The sequence below is a fragment of the Suricata suricatta genome, chromosome 10, assembly GCF_006229205.1.
Source record: "Suricata suricatta isolate VVHF042 chromosome 10, meerkat_22Aug2017_6uvM2_HiC, whole genome shotgun sequence".
Classification (NCBI taxonomy): Eukaryota; Metazoa; Chordata; class Mammalia; order Carnivora; family Herpestidae; genus Suricata; species Suricata suricatta.
In genome coordinates this window covers 77,790,413-77,801,174 of record NC_043709.1, presented here as the reverse complement: position 1 = coordinate 77,801,174, position 10,762 = coordinate 77,790,413, and positions in this window count along the sequence as shown.

Below are 10,762 nucleotides of genomic sequence, written 5' to 3'. Positions count from 1 at the left end.
TCCACCTCTTTATCGGTTCTTACTGGGTAGAGGGATATAGTGATCAGATGTCCAAGTTTGGTTCAGAGAACAGCACTGTGTGGGCTGAATTCCTTAAGCCTGCAGACCCCCTCTCCATTCAGGGACGACCCAAGAGTGGGGCAAGAAAGGGCCCTGGGTTAAGCGCCTCCATTTTTTGGCCTGTTTGATGGTTTTTAATATGTTCACAGAGTCATGCAACTATCACAACTATTCTGTGGTGGTTGGGTGGAGTATTCTATAGGTACCTGCTAACTATTTGTAGTTGATAGTGTTAGTCAAGTCTTCTATACCCTTGTTGATCTTCTTAGTTGTTCTATCCATTACAGAAAGTGGAATATTAAAGTCTTCAGCTATTACCATGAATCATCTCTTTCTCTCTTCAGTTCTGTCAGGTTTTGCTTCATGTATTTTTGGGCTCTGTCTTTTGGTGTGTATATGTTTATGATTATTATATCTTCCTGATGGATCGACCATTTTAACATTATAAAATGTCCTTCTCTGTCTCTATTAACAAATTTTTTGAGGTATGTTTTGCCTGATATTAGGGTAGTTCCTTCAGCCCTTGCACTTTCGCTTTTTAGATGAAATATCTTTTTTCATCTTTTAATTATCAACTTACTTCCATCTTTGAATCTATGTTATTCTCATTGAGACAGCATATAGTTATATCTTGTCTTTTTTTTGTCCAGTCTAATAACTCTATCTTTTGAATAGAATGTTTAATCCATTTACATTTAATGTTAATATTAATACGGTCACTTTATCTTTGCTATTTTGCAGCTTCTTTTTTATCTCATACATTTTTAGTTCCTCTGTGACTCTTTTACTGCTTTCTTCTGCAGTAAGTGAAAATTTCTAGTGTAATGTTTAATTCCTTTACTGATTTTTTTCACCATATCTTATTGAGTTATTTTATTGGTGGTTGTTTAAGGCCTCACAATAATCTTAACTTCTCATAATCCCCTTAAAATTTATAATAATTTAATTCCAATGAGATGCAAATGTTACTACTATATAACTCTTTTCCTTTCCCAGTGTTTATGCCATTAATGTTATACTAATTATATTTATATATGCTATAAACTGAATACCATATTATTATATCACTTTATATTATTTTATGTCTTCTAAAGAGGCTGAGAGAAGAAAGGTATATAAGTGCATATTTATAGTTTATTATATTAACCCTATTATTTATTATTTATAGTTCTCTTCAACTGTTCAGATTTCCATCTGGTGTCATTGCCTTAATATAATAGAGCTTTGCTCCCAAGCATCATTTTTGTGCTATCATTGTCAAATATGCTATCTTTCTATATGTTACAGCCTTAACAATTCAATTATAAATGTATTGTTTTGTACAATTAATACTTAAATCTGTAAGAGAATAAAGAAGAAACATGCAGCCCTACTGTCTCTTCTAATTTCCTCTGTAATTATATTTATCAGTGTAGACTGAGATTACTGTCTGATGTTATATGCTTTCAGTCTACAACTCTCTTCCTTTAGGATTTCTTCTAGGTCAAGTTTGCCATAAATTAGTTATTTTCGTTTTTGTTTATCTGGGAATATCTCACCTTGATTTTTGAAAGATAGTTTTATTGGATTTCAGATTCTTAGTTTTCTTTCACCATTATAAATAAAATTCCCACTGCCTTCTGGTATCCATTCTTTTCAATGAGAAGTTAGGTGTTAATCTTATTGAGGTTCCTTCTTTCCACTTTCAAGATTTTCCTTCTGTTTTTGCCTTTTGATATTTTGGCCATGATGTATTTGGATGTGGATTTCTTTGTATTTTTCATACTTCGAGTTTATTGAGCTTAGAGTGATGTTTTTCATTAAATGTGGAACATTTTTAGCTATTATTTCTTTGAATGTTTTTCTGATTTTTTCTTTGTTTTCTGGTATTCCCATTATAAATATATCTGGCTGCTAATGTCCCACATTTCTCTGAAATTCTTTTCAGGTTTTTTTTTTCTTTCATTTTTTTTTTCTCTCTGTTCCTTGGATAGTGCAATCTCTATCAATCTATCTTCAGTTCACAAATCTTTTTTCTACCAACTCAAATCTACTGTGGAGCCTAGTTAGTAAATTTCTCACTTCAGTTATTGTATTATTCCACTACAGAAGTTCCTTTTTAGTTCTTTTAAAAGGTAGTTCTGTTTACTGCTATTCTTTATTTGTTGAGACATTATTATGTCTTCTTTTACTTTCTATTAGAATGTTTTCCTTTAGTTCTTTGAACGTATGTACAATAGCTACTTTTAAGTGTTTATCTGCAAAAACTGACATGTAGGCTCTCTCAAAAGCAGTTGCTCTTGCCTGCCTTATTTTCCTATATATGGATCACATTTTTCTGTTTCTGTATATGTCTCAATTTTTTTTTTTTGCAGAAACTGGACCATTTCAGTAATATATTGTAGCAACTCTAGATGCTGAGTCTTATAAACTCTATCCTTCTCTAGTCTTGTTTTTGCTGTTTTCTTGGCTTGTTTGTTTTCTGGCCTTGTTTTTGTTATTTTCTTGGCTTGTATGTTTAGTGACATGGTTGGCCTATTTCAGCACAATTTATTTCCAAAATAATGTGTAGCTTTTGATGTTGTTCCTTAGAGGGCATAGACTTAGGCATGTGCACATTTATTCTGACCCTTCTCCCCAGGAGGTAACAGTTGTTTTCACCATACTAATTTACTGTGTCTTTTCCTGACCTTACTGTTAGGTTTCTGGATGTTCTGAGTTTGGTACTATACCCAGCTCAGCCCTCAGTGATTGCGAAGTGATAGGTCTATTTTTTCTAACAGCCTGTAGCATATATTGCTCCTCATTCTGATCCAACCACATTCAGACCCCTTTACACGAGTACTCTTTGAGGGCAGGCTTTGCAACTTGCTCTGACCACAATATGGTTCTTGTTAGTTGCACTTTTTCCTGGTTTTCTTGATTTAACTAGTAGCTTGTCTACTATTTTGCTTGTGGGTACCATGGAACTATAAGTCTCTTCTAAGTTGCTTGCTACCAAAATCTCAATTTTTTTTCAACAGCTCCCATAAGCTTGCACTTTTTTGTGTTCTTTCTTAGTTAACATTAATTCCATTAAGGAGAACAACAGAGTTTTTTGTTTTAATGTCCTGCCTCTTCCTCCTGGGAAGAACCTTTGTACCTTTGCTCTGGAGCTGGTGATGGGAACAGTGGCTCACGTCTTTCAGAATGATACCCTTGCCCTATAAGCAGAGGGATATATAATGTTGACCTTTTTGTCTCTCCCAGTATGCAGCCCTGTGCCACAAGTGACCAGGACAAAGGTGATTAGAGTTCAATACTGCATTTGGAGTAGATATTCTACCCTAAATATTCGGTCTGGGTAGAGGAAGGGAGTCCTCTAGGCTGCATCTGCCTGATATAGAGCTTCTGAAACACAGAGTTAAGAATGAGAAGAAATAGGGGCGCCTGGGTGGCTCAGTTGGTTAAGCCTCTGACTTCGGCTCAGGTCAGATCTCACGTTCGTGGGTTCGAGCCCCACGTTGGGCTCTGTGCTGACAGCCAGCTCAGAGCCTGGAGCCTGCTTCCAGTTCTGTGTCTCCTTCTCTCTCTGCCCCTCCCCCTCTCATGCTCTGTCTCTCTCAGTATCAAAAAAAAAAAAAAAGAATGAGAAGAAATACTGACAGTCTACTTCTGCAGAAATGATAAGAAATACTGACAATGTGCTTCTCCTGGAGAGAAACTATGGCTCTAGACTGGGAGCTATGGCAAGAGGAAGCCGTGTGTTCTTGATTGCACCCAATGAGAGTATTGGGAGTATAGCTACTATGATGCTGAACTGAGGGTCAGGGGGAGGGCAGATTGTGGCTCAAATGCCACAGACCTTCCCTGTTCTTACCAAGAGTTAATGTATTTTCTTGAATAAGTATATCTCCCTTTGCTGTATACCCCCTAGGACACTTTTCAGGTACTTTAAGTCCTTATTTTTTATAATTTTCACCAGTTATGGTTGTTTTTCTGGGGAGAGGATTGACAGAGCTCCTCATGGCTAACAATGCCATTCTGAACTACCGTTCTTTTTTTTAGAATCATAGTTTGATTGACTATATTTGTCATGATACTTGTTCTTTTAATGATAATCAATCTTAGTTGCAGAACGGAACTAATTGGGGATCTATAAAAAATATTGGTGCTTTGGGTCTCACCCTAGATATTTGTTTGTGGTGCAGTCTGGGCATCAAAATTAAAAAAAGAAATTCTTCAGGTTATTTTTATGTGTATTTAAGAGGAACACTCTTCTGTGTGTTAAGTTTTGTGCTTTTTTTCATGGGTTTACTTTTCCTTGTTTTATTATGTTTTTCTTTGTACCTATTGTCCCTATTTACTTGTTAAAGATTGCTGTTTCTGTTTAGTGTAGCCTGTTTCCCATGACTGCGGAAAAATTAGACATTCTTAAATAAATATTCAAGAATGTCCAGTAAATATTCTGGACATTCTGACAAAAGTGTCCATCTTCTGGAATGGGAGACTTTATTCAACATAGATATGACCAACACTGTGGTCTTTCTTCTAGAAGTGTCTGCATTACTCTATTCAGAAATAAACATTTCTGTTGACTACTGCTTACACAAGTCAGGACAGAAGACAGGCCTGTCTGGGGTACTTGAATGGTTCCTATAGAGACTACCTCTGCTTCTTATATTCTTTAATTCCAAACATGCATAACTCGGAATACTTTATAAAAATGGAATCATATAACATGTGACTTTTGGCGGTTGGCTTCTTTAACTTAGCATAATGCTTCTGAGGTTCATCCATGCTGCATTATGTATCAGGTCTTTTTTCTGTTCTTTTCTTTTTTTTTTTTGGTTGAGTAATATCCCATTGTATGTATATGCCATGATTTATTTACCCATTGAAAGACATTTGGGCTATTTCTAACTTTTGGCTATTGTAAATAGTGATGATATAAATGTGTGTGTACATGTTTTCATTAAAAAACAAAATAAAAACAAAAAGCAATTCTTCAGGGTAGAATATTTAGCTCATATGGTAATTCTATCTTTGACTTTTTAAGGAATAGCCAAACTGCTTTCCACAGTGGCCAAATCATTTTATATTTCTTCCAGCAATGTACAAACATTTCAAGTTCTCTACAACTTTGCCAACACATTTTATTTTTCATTATGACCATGCTAGTGGATGTGAAGTAGTGTCTTATTATGGTTTTGATTAGCATTTCCCCAACAACTATTAATGTTGAGCAATTTTTCATTTGGTTTTTGGCCCTTCATGGATCTTCTATGGAGAAATATCTATTTGAGTACTATCTTAGCCTGTTTGGGCTACTATAACCAAAATATCACAAACTGAGTAGTTTATAAATAATAAATATTTATTTCTCATGATTCTGGAGGCTGGGAAATCCAAGTTCACGATGCATGAGGGACCATGCTCTTTCTCTTCTCATGAGTTGAAAAGCTAGTGCCTGTGACCAAAATTCTGTGATGTACAGATGAAAATAGAGCTCTGGAGTAGGAGTTGGGAAACTATGGACGAAATTTGGTTGAATGTTTACTTTTTTTATTAATATTTTTAACGTATTATTTATTTTTTTGACACAGAGACAGAGCATGAGAGGGGGAGGGGCAGAGAGAGAAGGAGACACAGAACCGGAAGAGGCTCCAGATTCTGAGCTGTTAGCACAGAGCCTGACACGGGGCTCAAACCCACGAACATGAGATCTGACCTGAGCCAAAGTCGTAGGCTTAGCCAACTGAGCCACCCAGGTGCCCCGACCATTTACTTTTATAAATAAAATTATATTGGAACACAGCCATACATACTCACTTACATATCATATATAGCTAATTTTGTGTTAAAATGGCAGAATTGAGTAGTTGTAACTTAGACAGGACATCATATAACCCAAAAGTTTGTTGGGCCCTGCCCTAAGGAATGGAAGAGAAATAAAATGGAAGGAATTTTAGCTCTGAATGATTATGTGGAACTCAGCTGTCTGCCAATCTAGACTTTTCTCCTTAGAGTTGTTACATGAAAGAGAAATGATACTTTTATGTTCTTTAAGCCACTGTATTTTGAGGCCTCTTCAATATAAAAGATTAGTCTTTAATAATTACACATTTGAAGATTTTAAGCCAAGAAATGATAAGAATTCTTGGCTTCTGTGTGAAAAAAAGGGCTTCAGGAAGAATGAAAGCAGTTAGGAACTTGCTGTGATCATGCAGATGGGGAAATAAAAGTAAATTAGATTAGGTTAGTGATAGATAGAAATGAAGTGAAGTTGATTTCATGGATATATAGTTAATAAATAAATCCATTGAACTTTGATTCATGGGTCCTCAATAAATGTTCATTGCAAAGACCAATGGAAGGTCTCAGGAAACTATGTGCCCTGATGGCTTTCGTACTCCATCTGGCAGTTATTGACTCTGGACTGCCTGAGAAGGCAGGTGTAAATTCCCAGATACTTCCTGCTGTCACTAGGTACAAGACAAAGTGACTAAGAGCCCTAGGGTAGACCCCCAAATTGATCCTCCGGTGCAGAGACAGAAATGTGAGAAGGAACACCACAAAGAAGCTGAGGGAATGGTATACAGAAATGGAAAATGAGATCCCTAGAAGATCTCAGATGAGCATCGAAGGTGTCGGCATTACCCCAACATATAGGACAAAGGATGATTCTGAAGGGGAAGCATTTTTTTGAGGCAGGTCTTCAAGAATAAGTAGGAATTTGCATATTGGATAAGGGAGGGTCTGCTTAAGCAAAAAGGGCTGCAGATAGGTTGATATAAGCTCAGTGAAGATGAATAAATGTTTATAACTACTCAGCTTTCTGATAATTATGAAGAGTTGCTACTCATTACACTTTGAAATTATTTTGTAACTAACCTCAGAGGGGCGCCTGGGTGCCTCAGTCGTTCGGGCGTTCGACTTCGGCTCAGGTCATGATCTCACGGTTTGTGGGTTCGAGCCCTGCGTCAGGCTCTGTGCTGCTGACAGCTCAGAGCCAGGAGCCTGCTTCGGATTCTGTTTCCCCATCTCTCTGCCCCTCCCTGCTCATGCTCTGTCTCTATCTCTTAAGAATAAATAAACATTAAAAAAATTTTTTTAAAAGAAACTAACCTCAGATATCAGATCATTTCATTCAGAAATATTTCAATATGTAGCTCTAAAAATAAGAACTTAAAAATATGTAACTAAAATAACACTATCATATTTGGAAAAATTAACAGTGTTCCCTTAATACCATCAAATAACTAGTCAGAGTTCAAATTTCCCCAATTGCATTTTATACATATGAAATATATACATATAGAATACATTATTTAATTAAATTGATTAAACACATATTTATATTTATACATAAATGTGTATATACATGATTTTGGTTATGTATTTGACTCAGGATGCAGACAAGGGCTACACATTGAATTTAGTTAGTATGTCTTGTTTCCTGTGAACACCCATCTTGCTTTTTTTCAAGGTTCTTTGTTAGAGAAGTCAGGTTATTTGCTTAATAGAGTTGTTTGCATTTTGGATTTGTTTTTCATTTTGGAGATTTCTAATCACATTTGGATTTTCCTTAACTGATTGTGTATATTGTGTATACTGTTGTGTATATTTCCTGTAAAGTACTAGTTCTGTCTAGAGACTTGATAAGATTTAGTTTTCTTTTTGTTTGCATGTTTATTCATTTTACAAGAACACTTCATAGTGTGGAGTTGGATTGTATAATGTCTTGCAAAACTAAATAAACATTTAGTTAATAATCCAACTTTTAGGAATTTACCCTTAAGAAACACCTACCAAAATACCAATGACAGTAATTTTCTTTTTAGGAATTTTCCCTCAAGAAATGCTTTTCAAAATACAAAATAACATATGTAGAAGGCGTATTTCTAATACCAAAATATTGGGAACAACTTAAATGACCATGTGTAGAAAAATGGTTGACTTCACCACAGTACATCACACAATAGTACCATGTGACCATTAAAAAAAAGGTTGAAAATCTCTATGAACTGATGTGGAATAGTTTTTAGAATTTATTAAGTGAAAAAAAATCAAGGAACAAAACAGTAATATGCCACATACAGTTCAGGTAAGAATGGGAAGTATATACACATATATATTCATTTACTTGTAATGCTTGTTTTTATGAAAAATAAAGGGCTGATAATCCATGAATGAAAAAAACATAATTATTACCTTCATGGTAAAAACAGGATGAGAGAATAGAAAAAAGGGATGATATTATATGAAGTTTTGACCCTTGAGTTGTAGAAATGACAAATATCTAATATGTTTTTTTAATGTTTATTATTTTTGAGAGAGAGAGAGACAGAGAGAGTGTGAGTGGGGAAGGAGCAGAGAGAGAAGGAGACACAGAATCCGAAGCAGGCTCCAGACTCTGAGCTGTCAGCACAGAGCCCGACTTGGGGCTTGAACTCACAAACTGCAGAATCATAAGCTGAGCCAAAGTTATGGATGCTTAACCAACCGAGCCACCCAGGTGCCCCAAATGGCTTGTATATTTACACATGCCATATGTATACTTACAAATACAATTAAATAAAGAATATATTATGAGAAAAAATATATTATTAAAAATGATTTCTAATTACTACATAGAACTTTCCCTCATCTCTATCCTTTAAGACAACGGTCAGACACTTTCAGTGTGGATCCCCTAAAAAGGGACCTATCATTTCAACTCACTCTATAAAAAGTTTAAAGTTATGTAATAAAAAAAATAGGCTTAAGATGCATTTTCTGGTGATTATAACCATTATGTGATTAATTTGATTAGTGCATTAGATAGCCTAAATTGACACTTTGATGGTGGTGTTGTTATATTTTACAAGTTGTTCAAAACTGATTTGACACTGCACCCTTCCTGAAGGGCTGCTTTGAAGAAGAACCTTAAAATCATGTAGCTGACAATATGTGTACCAAATAACCTGATCAAATACTCTACAACCTCATATCCAAGGTATTGTTTTAGGGATATCAAAACAAAGAGATTTGTAAATATATTTCTTGTACCTCAAATTAGCAAGGTGTTCCTAAACCTAAAAGAGAAAATATCCTACAACAAAATATTGTAGGCAAAATAGTGCTTTTCTCTTCTGGATTTCAGGTCTGTTTTATAATTATGTTAAGATGACATGATTCTACAATTTGGGGAGCTGTTAAAAGTATTCTCAGATAATTGAAAGGCGTCTAGAGAGAGTAACTTCCTTTATAAAGTAAATGTGGAAAAAGAAATGAAAAGTTTAAAAGTGATACCAGGAAATGAATGTGTGAGGCCACATCACAGAGGAGAAAGAACTGCTCCAATAGGGGACGAAGATGGTGTGGATATTTCCGACCAAGAGGTTTTGAAATGTGATTGGAGTTGAGATCATGGAACACGTTTGCAGTTGTCATATTTGATGCTTCCGAGGTGTCAGATTATTTCTCCTCAGGTGAAAGAATCAGCACCTTAAGTGCCAGAAGTCTATCTATAAAATGGGGACATAAACCTCATAGTGGTGTTTTGTGGATGAAATGAAATAGCAAGAACCGAGGACAGTGTGAGGATAGTGTCCATCACAGAGTTAAGTACTCAGGAAACTCAGTAGTTACAACCGTTATTTAGTCTTCTCAGTGTTTTATTTGGTTTCTATGATTACCTCTATTCCTTTTACATAAGCTTATTTCCTACATTGAATGTTTCTTTATAATGCTGATTGGGGAGTATATTTTAGATTCACAAATGCTTTTAGTCATAAATCTTGTCCAGTAGAGATCTAGCACCAAGTGTACATGGAAACTAAACACAACAAAACACTCTCGCTTTGCAATACATCTGCTTATTTTTAATGGTGTAATTTATCAGGCCAGTGGGTGATAGCAGTGATAAGAATATGTAGAAGGCATTGTGCTATGCTACTGTTAGTGGTGACAGGAAAACAAAAGCTAACATTCTTGAATAAAGTTAATTGATTTCAATTACTGGAACTCCTCAGTAATGTCTAAGTTTCAAATTTATGAATTCTAACGGCTCTAAATTGCCTTTATTGGTGAGTTTTCTCTGAAAAAATAACTTTCTCTTTAATTTTATATTTAAAATACTGTTTTTACAATGTGTTTTTCAATAACCTTAGGTTTCTTTTTTATTTATTTATTTTGAGAGAGAAGAAGAGCATGACAGCATGTACAGGGAAGGGGCAGAGAGAGAGGGAGAGAGAGAGAATTCCAAGCAGGCTCTGCATCATCAGTACAGAATCTGATTTAGGGCTCAAACTCCCATGAGACCATGAGCTGAGCTGAAATCAGGAATTGAATGCATAACCGACTGAGCCACCGAGGCGCCCCTCAGTAACCCTAGGTTTCTTACCAGCACAGTTATTACCATATATGAACTCTACTGTGACATTTCTGTTCTTGGTTTTGACTCATTTCCTAGTCAACTGGGATGAACAACCAAATATCTGTCTACTGATTTCACATTAATTATCATTTAATCACAAAACTGTAATTTCTTTTTCTGGAATCTTGGAAGATATATTTTCTTTTCCCTTAAGTTAAAAAATAATTTCTAAACTGTATCTGTGGGATCCATCTCCTTCTCCCTTATCTCCAACACTGTCCATTATTTTACATAAAACTCAAGAATCATTTTAACCTGTATACTCAGATATTTGCTTCACCAAGGGCATTTTTCTTAATTGCTATATTTTACAGTTTTCCCCCT